The sequence below is a fragment of the Pseudophryne corroboree genome, chromosome 4 (genome assembly GCF_028390025.1).
Source record: "Pseudophryne corroboree isolate aPseCor3 chromosome 4, aPseCor3.hap2, whole genome shotgun sequence".
NCBI lineage: Eukaryota > Metazoa > Chordata > Amphibia > Anura > Myobatrachidae > Pseudophryne > Pseudophryne corroboree.
The window spans coordinates 632,756,641-632,780,746 of NC_086447.1; the positions used below are offsets into that span (position 1 = coordinate 632,756,641).

The 24,106-nt window shown below is 35.9% G+C and overlaps 10 non-coding genes across 10 annotated transcripts; all 10 read left to right on the plus strand.

The window, feature by feature from the left end:
• The first annotated feature begins 2,150 nt into the window (after positions 1-2,150).
• Positions 2,151-2,243, plus strand: TRNAI-UAU (transfer RNA isoleucine (anticodon UAU)). The gene is given in 2 exon segments: positions 2,151-2,188; positions 2,208-2,243. It is a non-coding gene; the product is annotated as a tRNA-Ile (tRNA).
• A 3,522-nt stretch (positions 2,244-5,765) lies between these two features.
• TRNAI-UAU (transfer RNA isoleucine (anticodon UAU)) lies at positions 5,766-5,858 on the plus strand. The gene is given in 2 exon segments: positions 5,766-5,803; positions 5,823-5,858. It is a non-coding gene; the product is annotated as a tRNA-Ile (tRNA).
• Positions 5,859-12,099: 6,241 nt separating this feature from the next.
• Positions 12,100-12,192, plus strand: TRNAI-UAU (transfer RNA isoleucine (anticodon UAU)). Its single transcript is given in 2 exon segments — positions 12,100-12,137; positions 12,157-12,192. It is a non-coding gene; the product is annotated as a tRNA-Ile (tRNA).
• Positions 12,193-13,180: 988 nt separating this feature from the next.
• TRNAI-UAU (transfer RNA isoleucine (anticodon UAU)) lies at positions 13,181-13,273 on the plus strand. Its single transcript is given in 2 exon segments — positions 13,181-13,218; positions 13,238-13,273. It is a non-coding gene; the product is annotated as a tRNA-Ile (tRNA).
• Positions 13,274-16,779: 3,506 nt separating this feature from the next.
• TRNAI-UAU (transfer RNA isoleucine (anticodon UAU)) lies at positions 16,780-16,872 on the plus strand. The gene is given in 2 exon segments: positions 16,780-16,817; positions 16,837-16,872. It is a non-coding gene; the product is annotated as a tRNA-Ile (tRNA).
• An 813-nt stretch (positions 16,873-17,685) lies between these two features.
• On the plus strand, positions 17,686-17,778 carry TRNAI-UAU (transfer RNA isoleucine (anticodon UAU)). The gene is given in 2 exon segments: positions 17,686-17,723; positions 17,743-17,778. It is a non-coding gene; the product is annotated as a tRNA-Ile (tRNA).
• Positions 17,779-19,484: 1,706 nt separating this feature from the next.
• On the plus strand, positions 19,485-19,577 carry TRNAI-UAU (transfer RNA isoleucine (anticodon UAU)). The gene is given in 2 exon segments: positions 19,485-19,522; positions 19,542-19,577. It is a non-coding gene; the product is annotated as a tRNA-Ile (tRNA).
• Positions 19,578-21,286: 1,709 nt separating this feature from the next.
• Positions 21,287-21,379, plus strand: TRNAI-UAU (transfer RNA isoleucine (anticodon UAU)). Its single transcript is given in 2 exon segments — positions 21,287-21,324; positions 21,344-21,379. It is a non-coding gene; the product is annotated as a tRNA-Ile (tRNA).
• Positions 21,380-23,089: 1,710 nt separating this feature from the next.
• TRNAI-UAU (transfer RNA isoleucine (anticodon UAU)) lies at positions 23,090-23,182 on the plus strand. Its single transcript is given in 2 exon segments — positions 23,090-23,127; positions 23,147-23,182. It is a non-coding gene; the product is annotated as a tRNA-Ile (tRNA).
• An 813-nt stretch (positions 23,183-23,995) lies between these two features.
• On the plus strand, positions 23,996-24,088 carry TRNAI-UAU (transfer RNA isoleucine (anticodon UAU)). The gene is given in 2 exon segments: positions 23,996-24,033; positions 24,053-24,088. It is a non-coding gene; the product is annotated as a tRNA-Ile (tRNA).
• Positions 24,089-24,106: the final 18 nt, after the last annotated feature.

The following is a 24,106-nucleotide window of genomic DNA, read 5'->3' on the forward strand; positions in this document are numbered from 1 at the left end:
TGGGTTTAAGTCCCGTCTGAGTTGGAAGTCATTACAGCAAGTGTCTCATCACTAGAGTTGATATTTTATCCTTGCTTCAACTGTAAAACAGTCTTGCAGTGTTTAGCTTGTAAAAAATGACCACAGAAGCTAAAATATGACATTAATTATGATAACATTGTTGTTGTTGTTTTTTAAACCTTTTCTATCACCGTGGACAGCTTATTCAAGTGCCATCTGGCATGCATGTTCCTTTGTTGCTCATCATTCATCACCAAAAATGATTTTCTTTTTCAATTCTTCTGACTGTACTGATTGTATTGAATAAAATCCACATCTAGCATAACCAATAAATGCAGCAAAGTGCTCCAGTGGCGCAATTGGTCAGCGCGCGTTACTTATAAGACAGTATCTGTTGAGCAATGCCGAGGTTGTGAGTTCAAGCCTTACCTGGAGCATCTTTGTATACTGTTTTTTTTCCTTTTCTTATGTCATTAGTCATTGATTATAAACTGCTACCTTAATATTTAATATGATATTACAAAGGCTGGAAGAAAGAAAGAAAAAACACAAACATCATTGTGCATTTAAGTTGTCAGCACACATCTGCTTTGGTACAAATGCACTGCACATCTTCCTTCAGTCAGCCAACAAAACAGCAATGGAAAAGATTAACATACTGTTGGTAAAGCAGTTGCATCAAATTGATTTTCTGCAATATAGCATGATAATCCATACTGACAGCTCTGGATAGTACCAGCACATTTCTTGCTGGACTTGGTAATGCAAAGAACACAGTAAACAGCTTCACTTTTTTCTCAAAAATAAATAATTGACTATTAAAAACCTATCAGTCTTAAATAAGAACATCAGTAAGCACCACTGGCATAATGGATAAGTTACTGCCCTCCTAAGCGAGGGGGTCCAAGTCCCATATGGGGTGGAAGTAATTACAGCAAGTGTCTCATCACTAGAGTTGATATTTTATCCTTGCTTCAACTGTAAAACAGTCTTGCAGTGTTTAGCTTGTAAAAAATAACCACAGAAGCTAAAATATGACATTAATTATGATAACATTGTTGTTGTTGTTGTTTTTTAAACCTTTTTTTATCACCGTGGACAGCTTATTCAAGTGCCATCTGGCATGCATGTTCCTTTGTTGCTCATCATTCATCACCAAAAATTATTTTCTTTTTCAATTCTTATGACTGTACTGATTGTATTGAATAAAATCCACATCTAGCATAACCAATCAATGCTGCAAAGTGCTCCAGTGGCGCAATTGGTCAGCGCGTGGTACTTATAAGACAGTATCTATTGAGCAATGCCGAGATTGTGAGTTCAAGTCTTACCTGGAGCATCTTTGTATACTGTTTTTTTTCCTTTTCTTATGTCATCAGTCATTGATTATAAACTGCTACCTTAATATTTAATATGATATTACAAAGGATGGAAGAAAGAAAGAAAAAACACAAACATGATTGTACATTTAAGTTGTCAGCACACATCTGCTTTGGTACAAATGCACTGCATATCTTCCTTCAGTCAGCCAACAAAACAGCAATGGAAAAGATTAACATACTGTTGGTAAAGCAGTTGCATCAAATTGATTTTCTGCAATATAGCATGATAATCCATACTGACAGCTCTGGATAGTACCAGCACATTTCTTGCTGGACTTGGTAATGCAAAGAACACAGTAAACAGCTCCACTTTTTCCTCAAAAATAAATAATTGACTATTAAAAACCTAACAGTTTTAAATAAGAACATAAGTAAGCACCACTGGCATAATGGGTAAGGCACTGTTCTCCTAAGCCAGTGGTTGTGGGTTTAAGTCCCGTCTGAGTTGGAAGTAATTACAGCAAGTGTCTCATCACTAGAGTTGATATTTTATCCTTGCTTCAACTGTAAAACAGTCTTGCAGTGTTTAGCTTGTAAAAAATGACCACGGAAGCTAAAATATGACATTAATTATGATAACATTGTTGTTGTTGTTTTTTAAACCTTTTCTATCACCGTGGACAGCTTATTCAAGTGCCATCTGGCATGCATGTTCCTTTGTTGCTCATCATTCATCACCAAAAATGATTTTCTTTTTCAATTCTTCTGACTGTACTGATTGTATTAAATAAAATCCACATCTAGCATAACCAATTAATGCAGCAAAGTGCTCCAGTGGCGCAATTGGTCAGCGCGCGGTACTTATAAGACAGTATCTGTTGAGCAATGCCGAGGTTGTGAGTTCAAGCCTTACCTGGAGCATCTTTGTATACTGTTTTTTTTCCTTTTCTTATGTCATAAGTCATTGATTATAAACTGCTACCTTAATATTTAATATGATATTACAAAGGATGGAAGAAAGAAAGAAAAAACACAAACATGATTGTGCATTTAAGTTGTCAGCACACATCTGCTTTGGTTCAAATGCACTGCATATCTTCCTTCAGTCAGCCAACAAAACAGCAATGGAAAAGATTAACATACTGTTGGTAAAGCAGTTGCATCAAATTGATTTTCTGCAATATAGCATGATAATCCATACTGACAGCTCTGGATAGTACCAGCACATTTCTTGCTGGACTTGGTAATGCAAAGAACACAGTAAACAGCTTCACTTTTTCCTCAAAAATAAATAATTGACTATTAAAAACCTATCAGTCTTAAATAAGAACATCCGTAAGCACCACTGGCATAATGGATAAGTTACTGCCCTCCTAAGCCAGGGGGTCCAAGTCCCATATGGGGTGGAAGTAATTACAGCAAGTGTCTCATCACTAGAGTTGATATTTTATCCTTGCTTCAACTGTAAAACAGTCTTGCAGTGTTTAGCTTGTAAAAAATGACCACAGAAGCTAAAATATGACATTAATTATGATAACATTGTTGTTGTTGTTGTTGTTTTTTAAACCTTTTTTTATCACCGTGGACAGCTTATTCAAGTGCCATCTGGCATGCATGTTCCTTTGTTGCTCATCATTCATCACCAAAAATGATTTTCTTTTTCAATTCTTATGACTGTACTGATTGTATTGAATAAAATCCACATCTAGCATAACCAATCAATGCTGCAAAGTACTCCAGTGGCGCAATTGGTCAGCGCGTGGTACTTATAAGACAGTATCTATTGAGCAATGCCGAGGTTGTGAGTTCAAGTCTTACCTGGAGCATCTTTGTATACTGTTTTTTTTCCTTTTCTTATGCCATCAGTCATTGATTATAAACTGCTACCTTAATATTTAATATGATATTACAAAGGATGGAAGAAAGAAAGAAAAAACACAAACATGATTATACATTTAAGTTGTCAGCACACATCTGCTTTGGTACAAATGCACTGCATATCTTCCTTCAGTCAGCCAACAAAACAGCAATGGAAAAGATTAACATACTGTTGGTAAAGCAGTTGCATCAAATTGATATTCTGCAATATAGCATGATAATCCATACTGACAGCTCTGGATAGTACCAGCACATTTCTTGCTGGACTTGGTAATGCAAAGAACACAGTAAACAGCTCCACTTTTTCCTCAAAAATAAATAATTGACTATTAAAAACCTAACAGTTTTAAATAAGAACATAAGTAAGCACCACTGGCATAATGGGTAAGGCACTGTTCTCCTAAGCCAGTGGTTGTGGGTTTAAGTCCCGTCTGAGTTGGAAAGTCATTACAGGAAGTGTCTCATCACTAGAGTTCATATTTTATCCTTGCTTCAACTGTAAAACAGTCTTGCAGTGTTTAGCTTGTAAAAAATGACCACAGAAGCTAAAATATGACATTAATTATGATAACATTGTTGTTGTTGTTTTTTAAACCTTTTCTATCACCGTGGACAGCTTATTCAAGTGCCATCTGGCATGCATGTTCCTTTGTTGCTCATCATTCATCACCAAAAATGATTTTCTTTTTCAATTCTTCTGACTGTACTGATTGTATTGAATAAAATCCACATCTAGCATAACCAATTAATGCAGCAAAGTGCTCCAGTGGCGCAATTGGTCAGCGCGCGTTACTTATAAGACAGTATCTGTTGAGCAATGCCGAGGTTGTGAGTTCAAGCCTTACCTGGAGCATCTTTGTATACTGTTTTTTTTTCTTTTCTTATGTCATTAGTCATTGATTATAAACTGCTACCTTAATATTTAATATGATATTACAAAGGCTGGAAGAAAGAAAGAAAAAACACAAACATGATTGTGCATTTAAGTTGTCAGCACACATCTGCTTTGGTTCAAATGCACTGCATATCTTCCTTCAGTCAGCCAACAAAACAGCAATGGAAAAGATTAACATACTGTTGGTAAAGCAGTTGCATCAAATTGATTTTCTGCAATATAGCATGATAATCCATACTGACAGCTCTGGATAGTACCAGCACATTTCTTGCTGGACTTGGTAATGCAAAGAACACAGTAAACAGCTTCACTTTTTCCTCAAAAATAAATAATTGACTATTAAAAACCTATCAGTCTTAAATAAGAACATCAGTAAGCACCACTGGCATAATGGATAAGTTACTGCCCTCCTAAGCCAGGGGGTCCAAGTCCCATATGGGGTGGAAGTAATTACAGCAAGTGTCTCATCACAAGAGTTGATATTTTATCCTTGCTTCAACTGTAAAACAGTCTTGCAGTGTTTAGCTTGTAAAAAATGACCACAGAAGCTAAAATATGACATTAATTATGATAACATTGTTGTTGTTGAAGTTTTTTAAACCTTTTTTTATCACCGTGGACAGCTTATTCAAGTGCCATCTGGCATGCATGTTCCTTTGTTGCTCATCATTCATCACCAAAAATGATTTTCTTTTTCAATTCTTATGACTGTACTGATTGTATTGAATAAAATCCACATCTAGCATAACCAATCAATGCTGCAAAGTGCTCTAGTGGCGCAATTGGTCAGCGCGTGGTACTTATAAGACAGTATCTATTGAGCAATGCCGAGGTTGTGAGTTCAAGTCTTACCTGAGTATCTTTGTATACTGTTTTTTTTCCTTTTCTTATGTCATCAGTCATTGATTATAAACTGCTACCTTAATATTTAATATGATATTACAAAGGATGGAAGAAAGAAAGAAAAAACACAAACATGATTGTGCATTTAAGTTGTCAGCACACATCTGCTTTGGTACAAATGCACTGCATATCTTCCTTCAGTCAGCCAACAAAACAGCAATGGAAAAGATTAACATACTGTTGGTAAAGCAGTTGCATCAAATTGATTTTCTGCAATATAGCATGATAATCTATACTGACAGCTCTGGATAGTACCAGCACATTTCTTGCTGGACTTGGTAATGCAAAGAACACAGTAAACAGCTTCACTTTTTCCTCAAAAATAAATAATTGACTATTAAAAACCTAACAGTTTTAAATAAGAACATCAGTAAGCACCACTGGCATAATGGGTAAGGCACTGTTCTCCTAAGCCAGTGGTTGTGGGTTTAAGTCCCGTCTGAGTTGGAAGTCATTACAGCAAGTGTCTCATCACTAGAGTTGATATTTTATCCTTGCTTCAACTGTAAAACAGTCTTGCAGTGTTTAGCTTGTAAAAAATGACCACAGAAGCTAAAATATGACATTAATTATGATAACATTGTTGTTGTTGTTTTTTAAACCTTTTCTATCACCGTGGACAGCTTATTCAAGTGCCATCTGGCATGCATGTTCCTTTGTTGCTCATCATTCATCACCAAAAATGATTTTCTTTTTCAATTCTTCTGACTGTACTGATTGTATTGAATAAAATCCATATCTAGCATAACCAATTAATGCTGCAAAGTGCTCCAGTGGCGCAATTGGTCAGCGCGCGGTACTTATAAGACAGTATCTGTTGAGCAATGCCGAGGTTGTGAGTTCAAGCCTTACCTGGAGCATCTTTGTATACTGTTTTTTTCCTTTTCTTTTGTCATTAGTCATTGATTATAAACTGCTACCTTAATATTTAATATGATATTACAAAGGATGGAAGAAAGAAAGAAAAAACACAAACATGATTGTGCATTTAAGTTGTCAGCACACATCTGCTTTGGTTCAAATGCACTGCATATCTTCCTTCAGTCAGCCAACAAAACAGCAATGGAAAAGATTAACATACTGTTGGTAAAGCAGTTGCATCAAATTGATTTTCTGCAATATAGCATGATAATCCATACTGACAGCTCTGGATAGTACCAGCACATTTCTTGCTGGACTTGGTAATGCAAAGAACACAGTAAACAGCTTCACTTTTTCCTCAAAAATAAATAATTGACTATTAAAAACCTAACAGTTTTAAATAAGAACATGAGTAAGCACCACTGGCATAATGGGTAAGGCACTGTTCTCCTAAGCCAGTGGTTGTGGGTTTAAGTCCCGTCTGAGTTGGAAGTCATTACAGCAAGTGTCTCATCACTAGAGTTGATATTTTATCCTTGCTTCAACTGTAAAACAGTCTTGCAGTGTTTAGCTTGTAAAAGATGACCACAGAAGCTAAAATATGACATTAATTATGATAACATTGTTGTTGTTGTTTTTTAAACCTTTTCTATCACCGTGGACAGCTTATTCAAGTGCCATCTGGCATGCATGTTCCTTTGTTGCTCATCATTCATCACCAAAAATGATTTTCTTTTTCAATTCTTCTGACTGTACTGATTGTATTGAATAAAATCCACATCTAGCATAACCAATTAATGCAGCAAAGTGCTCCAGTGGCGCAATTGGTCAGCGCGCGTTACTTATAAGACAGTATCTGTTGAGCAATGCCGAGGTTGTGAGTTTAAGTCTTACCTGGAGCATCTTTGTATACTGTTTTTTTCCTTTTCTTATGTCATCAGTCATTGATTATAAACTGCTACCTTAATATTTAATATGATATTACAAAGGATGGAAGAAAGAAAGAAAAAACACAAACATGATTGTACATTTAAGTTGTCAGCACACATCTGCTTTGGTACAAATGCACTGCATATCTTCCTTCAGTCAGCCAACAAAACAGCAATGGAAAAGATTAACATACTGTTGGTAAAGCAGTTGCATCAAATTGATTTTCTGCAATATAGCATGATAATCCATACTGACAGCTCTGGATAGTACCAGCACATTTCTTGCTGGACTTGGTAATGCAAAGAACACAGTAAACAGCTTCACTTTTTCCTCAAAAATAAATAATTGACTATTAAAAACCTATCAGTCTTAAATAAGAACATCAGTAAGCACCACTGGCATAATGGATAAGTCACTGCGCTCCTAAGCCAGGGGGTCCAAGTCCCATATGGGGTGGAAGTAATTACAGCAAGTGTCTCATCACTAGAGTTGATATTTTATACTTGCTTCAACTGTAAAACAGTCTTGCAGTGTTTAGCTTGTAAAAAATGACCACAGAAGCTAAAATATGACATTAATTATGATAACATTGTTGTTGTTGTTTTTTAAACCTTTTTTTATCACCGTGGACAGCTTATTCAAGTGCCATCTGGCATGCATGTTCCTTTGTTGCTCATCATTCATCACCAAAAATGATTTTCTTTTTCAATTCTTCTGACTGTACTGATTGTATTGAATAAAATCCACATCTAGCATAACCAATCAATGCTGCAAAGTACTCCAGTGGCGCAATTGGTCAGCGCGTGGTACTTATAAGACAGTATCTATTGAGCAATGCCGAGGTTGTGAGTTCAAGTCTTACCTGGAGCATCTTTGTATACTGTTTTTTTTCCTTTTCTTATGTCATCAGTCATTAATTATAAACTGCTACCTTAATATTTAAAATGATATTACAAAGGATGGAAGAAAGAAGGAAAAAACACAAACATGATTGTACATTTAAGTTGTCAGCACACATCTGCTTTGGTACAAATGCACTGCATATCTTCCTTCAGTCAGCCAACAAAACAGCAATGGAAAAGATTAACATACTGTTGGTAAAGCAGTTGCATCAAATTGATTTTCTGCAATATAGCATGATAATCCATACTGACAGCTCTGGATAGTACCAGCACATTTCTTGCTGGACTTGGTAATGCAAAGAACACAGTAAACAGCTTCACTTTTTCCTCAAAAATAAATAATTGACTATTAAAAACCTAACAGTTTTAAATAAGAACATGAGTAAGCACCACTGGCATAATGGGTAAGGCACTGTTCTCCTAAGCCAGTGGTTGTGGGTTTAAGTCCAGTTTGAGTTGGAAGTCATTACAGCAAGTGTCTCATCACTAGAGTTGATCTTTTATCCTTGCTTCAACTGTAAAATAGTCTTGCAGTGTTTAGCTTGTAAAAAATGACCACAGAAGCTAAAATATGACATTAATTATGATAACATTGTTGTTGTTGTTGTTGTTTTTTAAACCTTTTCTATCACCGTGGACAGCTTATTCAAGTGCCATCTGGCATGCATGTTCCTTTGTTGCTCATCATTCATCACCAAAAATGATTTTCTTTTTCAATTCTTCTGACTGTACTGATTGTATTGAATAAAATCCACATCTAGCATAACCAATTAATGCAGCAAAGTGCTCCAGTGGCGCAATTGGTCAGCGCGCGTTACTTATAAGACAGTATCTGTTGAGCAATGCTGAGGTTGTGAGTTCAAGCCTTACCTGGAGCATCTTTGTATTCTGTTTTTTTCCTTTTCTTATGTCATTAGTCATTGATTATAAACTGCTACCTTAATATTTAATATGATATTACAAAGGATGGAAGAAAGAAAGAAAAAACACAAACATGATTGTGCATTTAAGTTGTCAGCACACATCTGCTTTGGTTCAAATGCACTGCATATCTTCCTTCAGTCAGCCAACAAAACAGCAATGGAAAAGATTAACATACTGTTGGTAAAGCAGTTGCATCAAATTGATTTTCTGCAATATAGCATGATAATCCATACTGACAGCTCTGGATAGTACCAGCACATTTCTTGCTGGACTTGGTAATGCAAAGAACACAGTAAACAGCTTCACTTTTTCCTCAAAAATAAATAATTGACTATTAAAAACCTATCAGTCTTAAATAAGAACATCAGTAAGCACCACTGGCATAATGGATAAGTCACTGCCCTCCTAAGCCAGGGGGTCCAAGTCCCATATGGGGTGGAAGTAATTACAGCAAGTGTCTCATCACTAGAGTTGATATTTTATCCTTGCTTCAACTGTAAAACAGTCTTGCAGTGTTTAGCTTGTAAAAAATGACCACAGAAGCTAAAATATGACATTAATTATGATAACATTGTTGTTGTTGTTTTTTAAACCTTTTTTATCACCATGGACAGCTTATTCAAGTGCCATCTGGCATGCATGTTCCTTTGTTGCTCATCATTCATCACCAAAAATGATTTTCTTTTTCAATTCTTATGACTGTACTGATTGTATTGAATAAAATCCACATCTAGCATAACCAATCAATGCTGCAAAGTGCTCCAGTGGCGCAATTGGTCAGCGCGTGGTACTTATAAGACAGTATCTATTGAGCAATGCCGAGATTGTGAGTTCAAGTCTTACCTGTAGCATCATTGTATACTGTTTTTTTTCCTTTTCTTATGTCATCAGTCATTGATTATAAACTGCTACCTTAATATTTAATATGATATTACAAAGGATGGAAGAAAGAAAGAAAAAACACAAACATGATTGTGCATTTAAGTTGTCAGCACACATCTGCTTTGGTACAAATGCACTGCATATCTTCCTTCAGTCAGCCAACAAAACAGCAATGGAAAAGATTAACATACTGTTGGTAAAGCAGTTGCATCAAATTGATTTTCTGCAATATAGCATGATAATCTATACTGACAGCTCGGGATAGTACCAGCACATTTCTTGCTGGACTTGGTAATGCAAAGAACACAGTAAACAGCTTCACTTTTTCCTCAAAAATAAATAATTGACTATTAAAAACCTAACAGTTTTAAATAAGAACATCAGTAAGCACCACTGGCATAATGGGTAAGGCACTGTTCTCCTAAGCCAGTGGTTGTGGGTTTAAGTCCCGTCTGAGTTGGAAGTCATTACAGCAAGTGTCTCATCACTAGAGTTGATATTTTATCCTTGCTTCAACTGTAAAACAGTCTTGCAGTGTTTAGCTTGTAAAAAATGACCACAGAAGCTAAAATATGACATTAATTATGATAACATTGTTGTTGTTGTTTTTTAAACCTTTTCTATTACCGTGGACAGCTTATTCAAGTGCCATCTGGCATGCATGTTCCTTTGTTGCTCATCATTCATCACCAAAAATGATTTTCTTTTTCAATTCTTCTGACTGTACTGATTGTATTGAATAAAATCCACATCTAGCATAACCAACTAATGCTGCAAAGTGCTCCAGTGGCGCAATTGGTCAGTGCGCGGTACTTATAAGACAGTATCTGTTGAGCAATGCCGAGGTTGTGAGTTCAAGCATTACCTGGAGCATCTTTGTATACTGTTTTTTTCCTTTTCATATGTCATTAGTCATTGATTATAAACTGCTACCTTAATATTTAATATGATATTACAAAGGATGGAAGAAAGAAAGAAAAAACACAAACATGATTGTGCATTTAAGTTGTCAGCACACATCTGCTTTGGTTCAAATGCACTGCATATCTTCCTTCAGTCAGCCAACAAAACAGCAATGGAAAAGATTAACATACTGTTGGTAAAGCAGTTGCATCAAATTGATTTTCTGCAATATAGCATGATAATCCATACTGACAGCTCTGGATAGTACCAGCACATTTCTTGCTGGACTTGGTAATGCAAAGAACACAGTAAACAGCTTCACTTTTTCCTCAAAAATAAATAATTGACTATTAAAAACCTATCAGTCTTAAATAAGAACATGAGTAAGGACCACTGGCATAATGGGTAAGGCACTGTTCTCCTAAGCCAGTGGTTGTGGGTTTAAGTCCCATCTGAGTTGGAAGTCATTACAGCAAGTGTCTCATCACTAGAGTAGATATTTTATCCTTGCTTCAACTGTAAAACAGTCTTGCAGTGTTTAGCTTGTAAAAAATGACCACAGAAGCTAAAATATGACATTAATTATGATAACATTGTTGTTGTTGTTGTTGTTGTTGTTTTTTAAACCTTTTCTATCACCGTGGACAGCTTATTCAAGTGCCATCTGGCATGCATGTTCCTTTGTTGCTCATCATTCATCACCAAAAATGATTTTCTTTTTCAATTCTTCTGACTGTACTGATTGTATTGAATAAAATCCACATCTAGCATAACCAATTAATGCAGCAAAGTTCTCCAGTGGCGCAATTGGTCAGCGCGCGTTACTTATAAGACAGTATCTATTGAAAAATGCCGAGGTTGTGAGTTCAAGCCTTATCTGGAGCATCTTTGTATACTGTTTTTTTTCCTTTTCTTATGTCATTAGTCATTGATTATAAACTGCTACCTTAATATTTAATATGATATTACAAAGGATGGAAGAAAGAAAGAAAAAACACAAACATGATTGTGCATATAAGTTGTCAGCACACATCTGCTTTGGTTCAAATGCACTGCATATCTTCCTTCAGTCAGCCAACAAAACAGCAATGGAAAAGATTAACATACTGTTGGTAAAGCAGTTGCATCAAATTGATTTTCTGCAATATAGCATGATAATCCATACTGACAGCTCTGGATAGTACCAGCACATTTCTTGCTGGACTTGGTAATGCAAAGAACACAGTAAACAGCTTCACTTTTTCCTCAAAAATAAATAATTGACTATTAAAAACCTAACAGTTTTAAATAAGAACATGAGTAAGCACCACTGGCATAATGGGTAAGGCACTGTTCTCCTAAGCCAGTGGTTGTGGGTTTAAGTCCCGTCTGAGTTGGAAGTCATTACAGCAAGTGTCTCATCACTAGAGTTGATATTTTATCCTTGCTTCAACTGTAAAACAGTCTTGCAGTGTTTAGCTTGTAAAAAATGACCACAGAAGCTAAAATATGACATTAATTATGATAACATTGTTGTTGTTGTTGTTTTTTAAACCTTTTCTATCACCGTGGACAGCTTATTCAAGTGCCATCTGGCATGCATGTTCCTTTGTTGCTCATCATTCATCACCAAAAATGATTTTCTTTTTCAATTCTTCTGACTGTACTGATTGTATTGAATAAAATCCACATCTAGCATAACCAATTAATGCTGCAAAGTGCTCCAGTGGCGCAATTGGTCAGCGCGCGGTACTTATAAGACAGTATCTGTTGAGCAATGCCGAGGTTGTTAGTTCAAGCCTTACCTGGAGCATCTTTGTATACTGTTTTTTTCCTTTTCTTATGTCATTAGTCATTGATTATAAACTGCTACCTTAATATTTAATATGATATTACAAAGGATGGAAGAAAGAAAGAAAAAACACAAACATGATTGTGCATTTAAGTTGTCAGCACACATCTGCTTTGGTACAAATGCACTGCATATCTTCCTTCAGTCAGCCAACAAAACAGCAATGGAAAAGATTAACATACTGTTGGTAAAGCAGTTGCATCAAATTGATTTTCTGCAATATAGCATGATAATCCATACTGACAGCTCTGGATAGTACCAGCACATTTCTTGCTGGACTTGGTAATGCAAAGAACACAGTAAACAGCTTCACTTTTTCCTCAAAAATAAATAATTGACTATTAAAAACCTATCAGTCTTAAATAAGAACATCAGTAAGCACCACTGGCATAATGGATAAGTCACTGCCCTCCTAAGCCAGGGGGTCCAAGTCCCATATGGGGTGGAAGTCATTACAGCAAGTGTCTCATCACTAGAATTGATATTTTATCCTTGCTTCAAAAATAAATAATTGACTATTAAAAACCTAACAGTCTTAAATAAGAACATGAGTAAGCACCACTGGCATAATGGGTAAGGCACTGTTCTCCTAAGCCAGTGGTTGTGGGTTTAAGTCCCGTCTGAGTTGGAAGTCATTACAGCAAGTGTCTCATCACTAGAGTTGATATTTTATCCTTGCTTCAACTGTAAAACAGTCTTGCAGTGTTTAGCTTGTAAAAAATGACCACAGAAGCTAAAATATGACATTAATTATGATAACATTGTTGTTGTTGTTTTTTAAACCTTTTTTTATCACCGTGGACAGCTTATTCAAGTGCCATCTGGCATGCATGTTCCTTTGTTGCTCATCATTCATCACCAAAAATGATTTTCTTTTTCAATTCTTATGACTGTACTGATTGTATTGAATAAAATCCACATCTAGCATAACCAAACAATGCTGCAAAGTGCTCCAGTGGCGCAATTGGTCAGCGCGTGGTACTTATAAGACAGTATCTATTGAGCAATGCCGAGGTTGTGAGTTCAAGTCTTACCTGGAGCATCTTTGTATACTGTTTTTTTTCCTTTTCTTATGTCATCAGTCATTGATTATTAACTGCTACCTTAATATTTAATATGATATTACAAAGGATGGAAGAAAGAAAGAAAAAACACAAACATGATTGTACATTTAAGTTGTCAGCACACATCTGCTTTGGTACAAATGCACTGCATATCTTCCTTCAGTCAGCCAACAAAACAGCAATGGAAAAGATTAACATACTGTTGGTAAAGCAGTTGCATCAAATTGATTTTCTGCAATATAGCATGATAATCCATACTGACAGCTCTGGATAGTACCAGCACATTTCTTGCTGGACTTGGTAATGCAAAGAACACAGTAAACAGCTTCACTTTTTCCTCAAAAATAAATAATTGACTATTAAAAACCTAATAGTTTTAAATAAGAACATCAGTAAGCACCACTGGCATAATGGATAAGTCACTGCCCTCCTAAGCCAGGGGGTCCAAGTCCCATATGGGGTGGAAGTAATTACAGCAAGTGTCTCATCACTAGAGTTGATATTTTATCCTTGCTACAACTGTAAAACAGTCTTGCAGTGTTTAGCTTGTAAAAAATGACCACAGAAGCTAAAATATGACATTAATTATGATAACATTGTTGTTGTTGTTTTTTAAACCTTTTTTATCACCGTGGACAGCTTATTCAAGTACCATCTGGCATGCATGTTCCTTTGTTGCTCATCATTCATCACCAAAAATGATTTTCTTTTTCAATTCTTATGACTGTACTGATTGTATTGAATAAAATCCACATCTAGCATAACCAATTAATGCTGCAAAGTGCTCCAGTGGCGCAATTGGTCAGCGCAGGGTACTTATAAGACAGTATCTATTGAGCAATGCCGAGGTTGTGAGTTCAAGTCTTACCTGGAGCATCTTTGTACACTGTTTTTTTTCCTTTTCTTATGTCATCAGTCATTGATTATAAACTGCTACCTTAATATTTAATATGATATTACAAAGGATGGAAGAAAGAAAAAAAACACACAAACATGATTGTGCATTTAAGTTGTCAGCACACATCTGCTTTGGTACAAATGCACTGCATATCTTCCTTCAGTCAGCCAACAAAACAGCAATGGAAAAGATTAACATACTGCTGGTAAAGCAGTTGCATCAAATTGATTTTCTGCAATATAGCATGATAATCCATACTGACAGCTCTGGATAGTACCAGCACATTTCTTGCTGGACTTGGTAATGCAAAGAACACAGTAAACAGCTTCACTTTTTCCTCAAAAATAAATAATTGACTATTAAAAACCTAACAGTTTTAAATAAGAACATCAGTAAGCACCACTGGCATAATGGGTAAGGCACTGTTCTCCTAAGCCAGTGGTTGTGGGTTTAAGTCCCGTCTGAGTTGGAAGTCATTACAGCAAGTGTCTCATCACTAGAGTTGATATTTTATCCTTGCTTCAACTGTAAAACAGTCTTGCAGTGTTTAGCTTGTAAAAAATGACCACAGAAGCTAAAATATGACATTAATTATGATAACATTGTTGTTGTTGTTTTTTAAACCTTTTTTATCACCGTGGACAGCTTATTCAAGTGCCATCTGGCATGCATGTTCCTTTGTTGCTCATCATTCATCACCAAAAATGATTTTCTTTTTCAATTCTTATGACTGTACTGATTGTATTGAATGAAATCCACATCTAGCATAACCAATCAATGCTGCAAAGTGCTCCAGTGGCGCAATTGGTCAGCGCGTGGTACTTATAAGACAGTATCTATTGAGCAATGCAGAGGTTGTGAGTTCAAGTCTCACCTGGAGCATCTTTGTATACTGTTTTTTTTTCCTTTTCTTATGTCATTAGTCATTGATTATAAACTGCTACCTTAATATTTAATATGATATTACAAAGGATGGAAGAAAGAAAGAAAAAACACAAACATGATTGTGCATTTAAGTTGTCAGCACACAACTGCTTTGGTTCAAATGCACTGCATATCTTCCTTCAGTCAGCCAACAAAACAGCAATGGAAAAGATTAACATACTATTGGTAAAGCAGTTGCATCAAATTGATTTTCTGCAATATAGCATGATAATCCATACTGACAGCTCTGGATAGTACCAGCACATTTCTTGCTGGACTTGGTAATGCAAAGAACACAGTAAACAGCTTCACTTTTTCCTCAAAAATAAATAATTGACTATTAAAAACCTAACAGTTTTAAATAAGAACATTAGTAAGCACCACTGGCATAATGGGTAAGGCACTGTTCTCCTAAGCCAGTGGTTGTGGGTTTAAGTCCCGTCTGAGTTGGAAGTCATTACAGCAAGTGTCTCATCACTAGAGTTGATATTTTATCCTTGCTTCAACTGTAAAACAGTCTTGCAGTGTTTAGCTTGTAAAAAATGACCACAGAAGCTAAAATATGACATTAATTATGATAACATTGTTGTTGTTGTTTTTTAAACCTTTTTTATCACCGTGGACAGCTTATTCAAGTGCCATCTGGCATGCATGTTCCTTTGTTGCTCATCATTCATCACCAAAAATGATTTTCTTTTTCAATTCTTATGACTGTACTGATTGTATTGAATGAAATCCACATCTAGCATAACCAATCAATGCTGCAAAGTGCTCCAGTGGCGCAATTGGTCAGCGCGTGGTACTTATAAGACAGTATCTATTGAGCAATGCAGAGGTTGTGAGTTCAAGTCTCACCTGGAGCATCTTTGTATACTGTTTTTTTTCCTTTTCTTATGTCATTAGTCATTGATTATAAACTGCTACCTTAATATTTAATATGATATTACAAAGGATGGAAGAAAGAAAGAAAAAACACAAACATGATTGTGCATTTAAGTTGTCAGCACACAACTGCTTTGGTTCAAATGCACTGCATATCTTCCTTCAGTCAGCCAACAAAACAGCAATGGAAAAGATTAACATACTATTGGTAAAGCAGTTGCATCAAATTGATTTTCTGCAATATAGCATGATAATCCATACTGACAGCTCTGGATAGTACCAGCACATTTCTTGCTGGACTTGGTAATGCAAAGAACACAGTAAACAGCTTCACTTTTTCCTCAAAAATAAATAATTGACTATTAAAAACCTATCAGTCTTAAATTAGAACATCAGTAAGCACCACTGGCATAATGGATAAGTCACTGCCCTCCTAAGCAAGGGGGTCCAAGTCCCATATGGGGTGGAAGTCATTACAGCAAGTGTCTCATCACTAGAATTGATATTTTATCCTTGCTTCAACTGTAAAACAGTCTTGCAGTGTTTAGCTTGTAAAAAATGACCACAGAAGCTAAAATATGACATTAATTATGATAACATTGTTGTTTTTTAAACCTTTTCTATCACCGTGGACAGCTTATTCAAGTGCCATCTGGCATGCATGTTCCTTTGTTGCTCATCATTCATCACCAAAAATGATTTTCTTTTTCAATTCTTCTGACTGTACTGATTGTATTGAATAAAATCCACATCTAGCATAACCAATTAATGCAGCAAAGTGCTCCAGTGGCGCAATTGGTCAGCGCGTGGTACTTATAAGACAGTATCTGTTGAGCAATGCCGAGGTTGTGAGTTCAAGTCTCACCTGGAGCATCTTTGTATAATGTTTTTTTTTCCTTTTCTTATGTCATTAGTCATTGATTATAAACTGCTACCTTAATATTTAATATGATATTACAAAGGATGGAAGAAAGAAAGAAAAAACACAAACATGATTGTGCATTTAAGTTGTCAGCACACATCTGCTTTGGTTCAAATGCACTGCATATCTTCCTTCAGTCAGCCAACAAAACAGCAATGGAAAAGATTAACATACTGTTGGTAAAGCAGTTGCATCAAATTGATTTTCTGCAATATAGTATGACAATCCATACTGACAGCTCTGGATAGTACCAGCACATTTCTTGCTGGACTTGGTAATGCAAAGAACACAGTAAACAGCTTCACTTTTTCCTCAAAAATAAATAATTGACTATTAAAAACCTAACAGTCTTAAATAAGAACATGAGTAAGCACCACTGGCATAATGGGTAAGGCACTGTTCTCCTAAGCCAGTGGTTGTGGGTTTAAGTCCTGTCTGAGTTGGAAGTCATTACAGCAAGTGTCTCATCACTAGAGTTGATATTTTATCCTTGCTTCAACTGTAAAACAGTCTTGCAGTGTTTAGCTTGTAAAAAATGACCACAGAAGCTAAAATATGACATTAATTATGATAACATTGTTGTTGTTGTTTTTTAAACCTTTTTTTATCACCGTGGACAGCTTATTCAAGTGCCATCTGGCATGCATGTTCCTTTGTTGCTCATCATTCATCACCAAAAATGATTTTCTTTTTCAATTCTTATGACTGTACTGATTGTATTGAATAAAATCCACATCTAGCATAACCAATCAATGCTGCAAAGTGCTCCAGTGGCGCAATTGGTCAGCGCGTGGTACTTATAAGACAGTATCTATTGAGCAATGCCGAGGTTGTGAGTTCAAGTCTTACCTGGAGCATCTTTGTATACTGTTTTTTTTCCTTTTCTTATGTCATCATTCATTGATTATTAACTGCTACCTTAATATTTAATATGATATTACAAAGGATGGAAGAAAGAAAGAAAAAACACAAACATGATTGTACATTTAAGTTGTCAGCACACATCTGCTTTGGTACAAATGCACTGCATATCTTCCTTCAGTCAGCCAACAAAACAGCAATGGAAAAGATTAACATACTGTTGGTAAAGCAGTTGCATCAAATTGATTTTCTGCAATATAGCATGATAATCCATACTGACAGCTCTGGATAGTACCAGCACATTTCTTGCTGGACTTGGTAATGCAAAGAACACAGTAAACAGCTTCACTTTTTCCTCAAAAATAAATAATTGACTATTAAAAACCTAATAGTTTTAAATAAGAACATCAGTAAGCACCACTGGCATAATGGATAAGTCACTGCCCTCCTAAGCCAGGGGGTCCAAGTCCCATATGGGGTGGAAGTAATTACAGCAAGTGTCTCATCACTAGAGTTGATATTTTATCCTTGCTTCAACTGTAAAACAGTCTTGCAGTGTTTAGCTTGTAAAAAATGACCACAGAAGCTAAAATATGACATTAATTATAACATTGTTGTTGTTGTTTTTTAAACCTTTTTTATCACCGTGGACAGCTTATTCAAGTACCATCTGGCATGCATGTTCCTTTGTTGCTCATCATTCATCACCAAAAATGATTTTCTTTTTCAATTCTTATGACTGTACTGATTGTATTGAATAAAATCCACATCTAGCATAACCAATTAATGCTGCAAAGTGCTCCAGTGGCGCAATTGGTCAGCGCACGATACTTATAAGACAGTATCTATTGAGCAATGCCGAGGTTGTGAGTTCAAGTCTTACCTGGAGCATCTTTGTACACTGTTTTTTTTCCTTTTCTTATGTCATCAGTCATTGATTATAAACTGCTACCTTAATATTTAATATGATATTACAAAGGATGGAAGAAAGAAAAAAAAAACACAAACATGATTGTGCATTTAAGTTGTCAGCACACATCTGCTTTGGTACAAATGCACTGCATATCTTCCTTCAGTCAGCCAACAAAACAGCAATGGAAAAGATTAACATACTGCTGGTAAAGCAGTTGCATCAAATTGATTTTCTGCAATATAGCATGATAATCCATACTGACAGCTCTGGATAGTACCAGCACATTTCTTGCTGGACTTGGTAATGCAAAGAACACAGTAAACAGCTTCACTTTTTCCTCAAAAATAAATAATTGACTATTAAAAACCTAACAGTTTTAAATAAGAACATCAGTAAGCACCACTGGCATAATGGGTAAGGCACTGTTCTCCTAAGCCAGTGGTTGTGGGTTTAAGTCCCGTCTGAGTTGGAAGTCATTACAGCAAGTGTCTCATCACTAGAGTTGATATTTTATCCTTGCTTCAACTGTAAAACAGTCTTGCAGTGTTTAGCTTGTAAAAAATGACCACAGAAGCTAAAATATGACATTAATTATGATAACATTGTTGTTGTTGTTTTTTAAACCTTTTTTATCACCGTGGACAGCTTATTCAAGTGCCATCTGGCATGCATGTTCCTTTGTTGCTCATCATTCATCACCAAAAATGATTTTCTTTTTCAATTCTTCTGACTGTACTGATTGTATTGAATAAAATCCACATCTAGCATAACCAATCAATGCTGCAAAGTGCTCCAGTGGCGCAATTGGTCAGCGCGTGGTACTTATAAGACAGTATCTATTGAGCAATGCTGAGGTTGTGAGTTCAAGTCTCACCTGGAGCATCTTTGTATACTGTTTTTTTTCCTTTTCTTATGTCATTAGTCATTGATTATAAACTGCTACCTTAATATTTAATATGATATTACAAAGGATGGAAGAAAGAAAGAAAAAACACAAACATGATTGTGCATTTAAGTTGTCAGCACACAACTGCTTTGGTTCAAATGCACTGCATATCTTCCTTCAGTCAGCCAACAAAACAGCAATGGAAAAGATTAACATACTGTTGGTAAAGCAGTTGCATCAAATTGATTTTCTGCAATATAGCATGATAATCCATACTGACAGCTCTGGATAGTACCAGCACATTTCTTGCTGGATTTGGTAATGCAAAGAACACAGTAAACAGCTTCACTTTTTCCTCAAAAATAAATAATTGACTATTAAAAACCTAACAGTCTTAAATAAGAACAAAAGTAAGCACCACTGGCATAATGGGTAGGGCACTGTTCTCCTAAGCCAGTGGTTGTGGGTTTAAGTCCCGTCTGAGTTGGAAGTCATTACAGCAAGTGTCTCATCACTAGAGTTGATATTTTATCCTTGCTTCAACTGTAAAACAGTCTTGCAGTGTTTAGCTTGTAAAAAATGACCACAGAAGCTAAAATATGACATTAATTATGATAACATTGTTGTTGTTGTTTTTTAAACCTTTTTTATCACCGTGGACAGCTTATTCAAGTGCCATCTGGCATGCATGTTCCTTTGTTGCTCATCATTCATCACCAAAAATGATTTTCTTTTTCAATTCTTATGACTGTACTGATTGTATTGAATAAAATCCACATCTAGCATAACCAATTACTGCTGCAAAGTGCTCCAGTGGCGTAATTGGTCAGCACGTGGTACTTATAAGACAGTATCTGTTGAGCAATGCCAAGGTTGTGAGTTCAAGCCTCACCTGGAGCATCTTTGTATACTGCTTTTTTTCCTTTTCTTATGTCATTAGTCATTGATTATAAACTGCTACCTTAATATTTAATATGATATTACAAAGGATGGAAGAAAGAAAGAAAAAACACAAACATGATTGTGCATTTAAGTTGTCAGCACACATCTGCTTTGGTTCAAATGCACTGCATATCTTCCTTCAGTCAGCCAACAAAACAGCAATGGAAAAGATTAACATACTATTGGTAAAGCAGTTGCATCAAATTGATTTTCTGCAATATAGCATGATAATCCATACTGACAGCTCTGGATAGTACCAGCACATTTCTTGCTGGACTTGGTAATGCAAAGAACACAGTAAACAGCTTCACTTTTTCCTCAAAAATAAATAATTGACTATTAAAAACCTATCAGTCTTAAATAAGAACATCAGTAAGCACCACTGGCATAATGGATAAGTCACTGCCCTCCTAAGCCAGGGGGTCCAAGTCCCATATGGGGTGGAAGTCATTACAGCAAGTGTCTCATCACTAGAATTGATATTTTATCCTTGCTTCAACTGTAAAACAGTCTTGCAGTGTTTAGCTTGTAAAAAATGACCACAGAAGCTAAAATATGACATTAATTATGATAACATTGTTGTTGTTGTTTTTTAAACCTTTTCTATTACCGTGGACAGCTTATTCAAGTGCCATCTGGCATGCATGTTCCTTTGTTGCTCATCATTCATCACCAAAAATGATTTTCTTTTTCAATTCTTCTGACTGTACTGATTGTATTGAATAAAATCCACATCTAGCATAACCAATTAATGCAGCAAAGTGCTCCAGTGGCGCAATTGGTCAGCGCGTGGTACTTATAAGACAGTATCTGTTGAGCAATGCCGAGGTTGTGAGTTCAAGTCTCACCTGGAGCATCTTTGTATAATGTTTTTTTTTCCTTTTCTTATGTCATTAGTCATTGATTATAAACTGCTACCTTAATATTTAATATGATATTACAAAGGATGGAAGAAAGAAAGAAAAAACACAAACATGATTGTGCATTTAAGTTGTCAGCACACATCTGCTTTGGTTCAAATGCACTGCATATCTTCCTTCAGTCAGCCAACAAAACAGCAATGGAAAAGATTAACATACTGTTGGTAAAGCAGTTGCATCAAATTGATTTTCTGCAATATAGTATGACAATCCATACTGACAGCTCTGGATAGTACCAGCACATTTCTTGCTGGACTTGGTAATGCAAAGAACACAGTAAACAGCTTCACTTTTTCCTCAAAAATAAATAATTGACTATTAAAAACCTAACAGTCTTAAATAAGAACATGAGTAAGCACCACTGGCATAATGGGTAAGGCACTGTTCTCCTAAGCCAGTGGTTGTGGGTTTAAGTCCCGTCTGAGTTGGAAGTCATTACAGCAAGTGTCTCATCACTAGAGTTGATATTTTATCCTTGCTTCAACTGTAAAACAGTCTTGCAGTGTTTAGCTTGTAAAAAATGACCACAGAAGCTAAAATATGACATTAATTATGATAACATTGTTGTTGTTGTTTTTTAAACCTTTTTTATCACCGTGGACAGCTTATTCAAGTGCCATCTGGCATGCATGTTCCTTTGTTGCTCATCATTCATCACCAAAAATGATTTTCTTTTTCAATTCTTATGACTGTACTGATTGTATTGAATAAAATCCACATCTAGCATAACCAATTACTGCTGCAAAGTGCTCCAGTGGCGCAATTGGTCAGCACGCGGTACTTATAAGACAGTATCTGTTGAGCAATGCCAAGGTTGTGAGTTCAAGCCTCACCTGGAGTATCTTTGTATACTGCTTTTTTTCCTTTTCTTATGTCATTAGTCATTGATTATAAACTGCTACCTTAATATTTAATATGATATTACAAAGGATGGAAGAAAGAAAGAAAAAACACAAACATGATTGTGCATTTAAGTTGTCAGCACACATCTGCTTTGGTTCAAATGCACTGCATATCTTCCTTCAGTCAGCCAACAAAACAGCAATGGAAAAGATTAACATACTATTGGTAAAGCAGTTGCATCAAATTGATTTTCTGCAATATAGCATGATAATCCATACTGACAGCTCTGGATAGTACCAGCACATTTCTTGCTGGACTTGGTAATGCAAAGAACACAGTAAACAGCTTCACTTTTTCCTCAAAAATAAATAATTGACTATTAAAAACCTATCAGTCTTAAATAAGAACATCAGTAAGCACCACTGGCATAATGGATAAGTCACTGCCCTCCTAAGCCAGGGGGTCCAAGTCCCATATGGGGTGGAAGTCATTACAGCAAGTGTCTCATCACTAGAATTGATATTTTATCCTTGCTTCAACTGTAAAACAGTCTTGCAGTGTTTAGCTTGTAAAAAATGACCACAGAAGCTAAAATATGACATTAATTATGATAACATTGTTGTTGTTGTTTTTTAAACCTTTTCTATCACCGTGGACAGCTTATTCAAGTGCCATCTGGCATGCATGTTCCTTTGTTGCTCATCATTCATCACCAAAAATGATTTTCTTTTTCAATTCTTCTGACTGTACTGATTGTATTGAATAAAATCCACATCTAGCATAACCAATTAATGCAGCAAAGTGCTCCAGTGGCGCAATTGGTCAGCGCGTGGTACTTATAAGACAGTATCTGTTGAGCAATGCCGAGGTTGTGAGTTCAAGTCTCACCTGGAGCATCTTTGTATAATGTTTTTTTTTCCTTTTCTTATGTCATTAGTCATTGATTATAAACTGCTACCTTAATATTTAATATGATATTACAAAGGATGGAAGAAAGAAAGAAAAAACACAAACATGATTGTGCATTTAAGTTGTCAGCACACATCTGCTTTGGTTCAAATGCACTGCATATCTTCCTTCAGTCAGCCAACAAAACAGCAATGGAAAAGATTAACATACTGTTGGTAAAGCAGTTGCATCAAATTGATTTTCTGCAATATAGTATGACAATCCATACTGACAGCTCTGGATAGTACCAGCACATTTCTTGCTGGACTTGGTAATGCAAAGAACACAGTAAACAGCTTCACTTTTTCCTCAAAAATAAATAATTGACTATTAAAAACCTAACAGTCTTAAATAAGAACATGAGTAAGCACCACTGGCATAATGGGTAAGGCACTGTTCTCCTAAGCCAGTGGTTGTGGGTTTAAGTCCCGTCTGAGTTGGAAGTCATTACAGCAAGTGTCTCATCACTAGAGTTAATATTTTATCCTTGCTTCAACTGTAAAACAGTCTTGCAGTGTTTAGCTTGTAAAAAATGACCACAGAAGCTAAAATATGACATTCATTATGATAACATTGTTGTTGTTGTTTTTTAAACCTTTTTTTATCACCGTGGACAGCTTATTCAAGTGCCATCTGGCATGCATGTTCCTTTGTTGCTCATCATTCATCACCAAAAATGATTTTCTTTTTCAATTCTTATGACTGTACTGATTGTATTGAATAAAATCAACATCTAGCATAACCAATCAATGCTGCAAAGTGCTCCAGTGGCGCAATTGGTCAGCGCGTGGTACTTATAAGACAGTATCTATTGAGCAATGCCGAGGTTGTGAGTTCAAGTCTTACCTGGAGCATCTTTGTATACTGTTTTT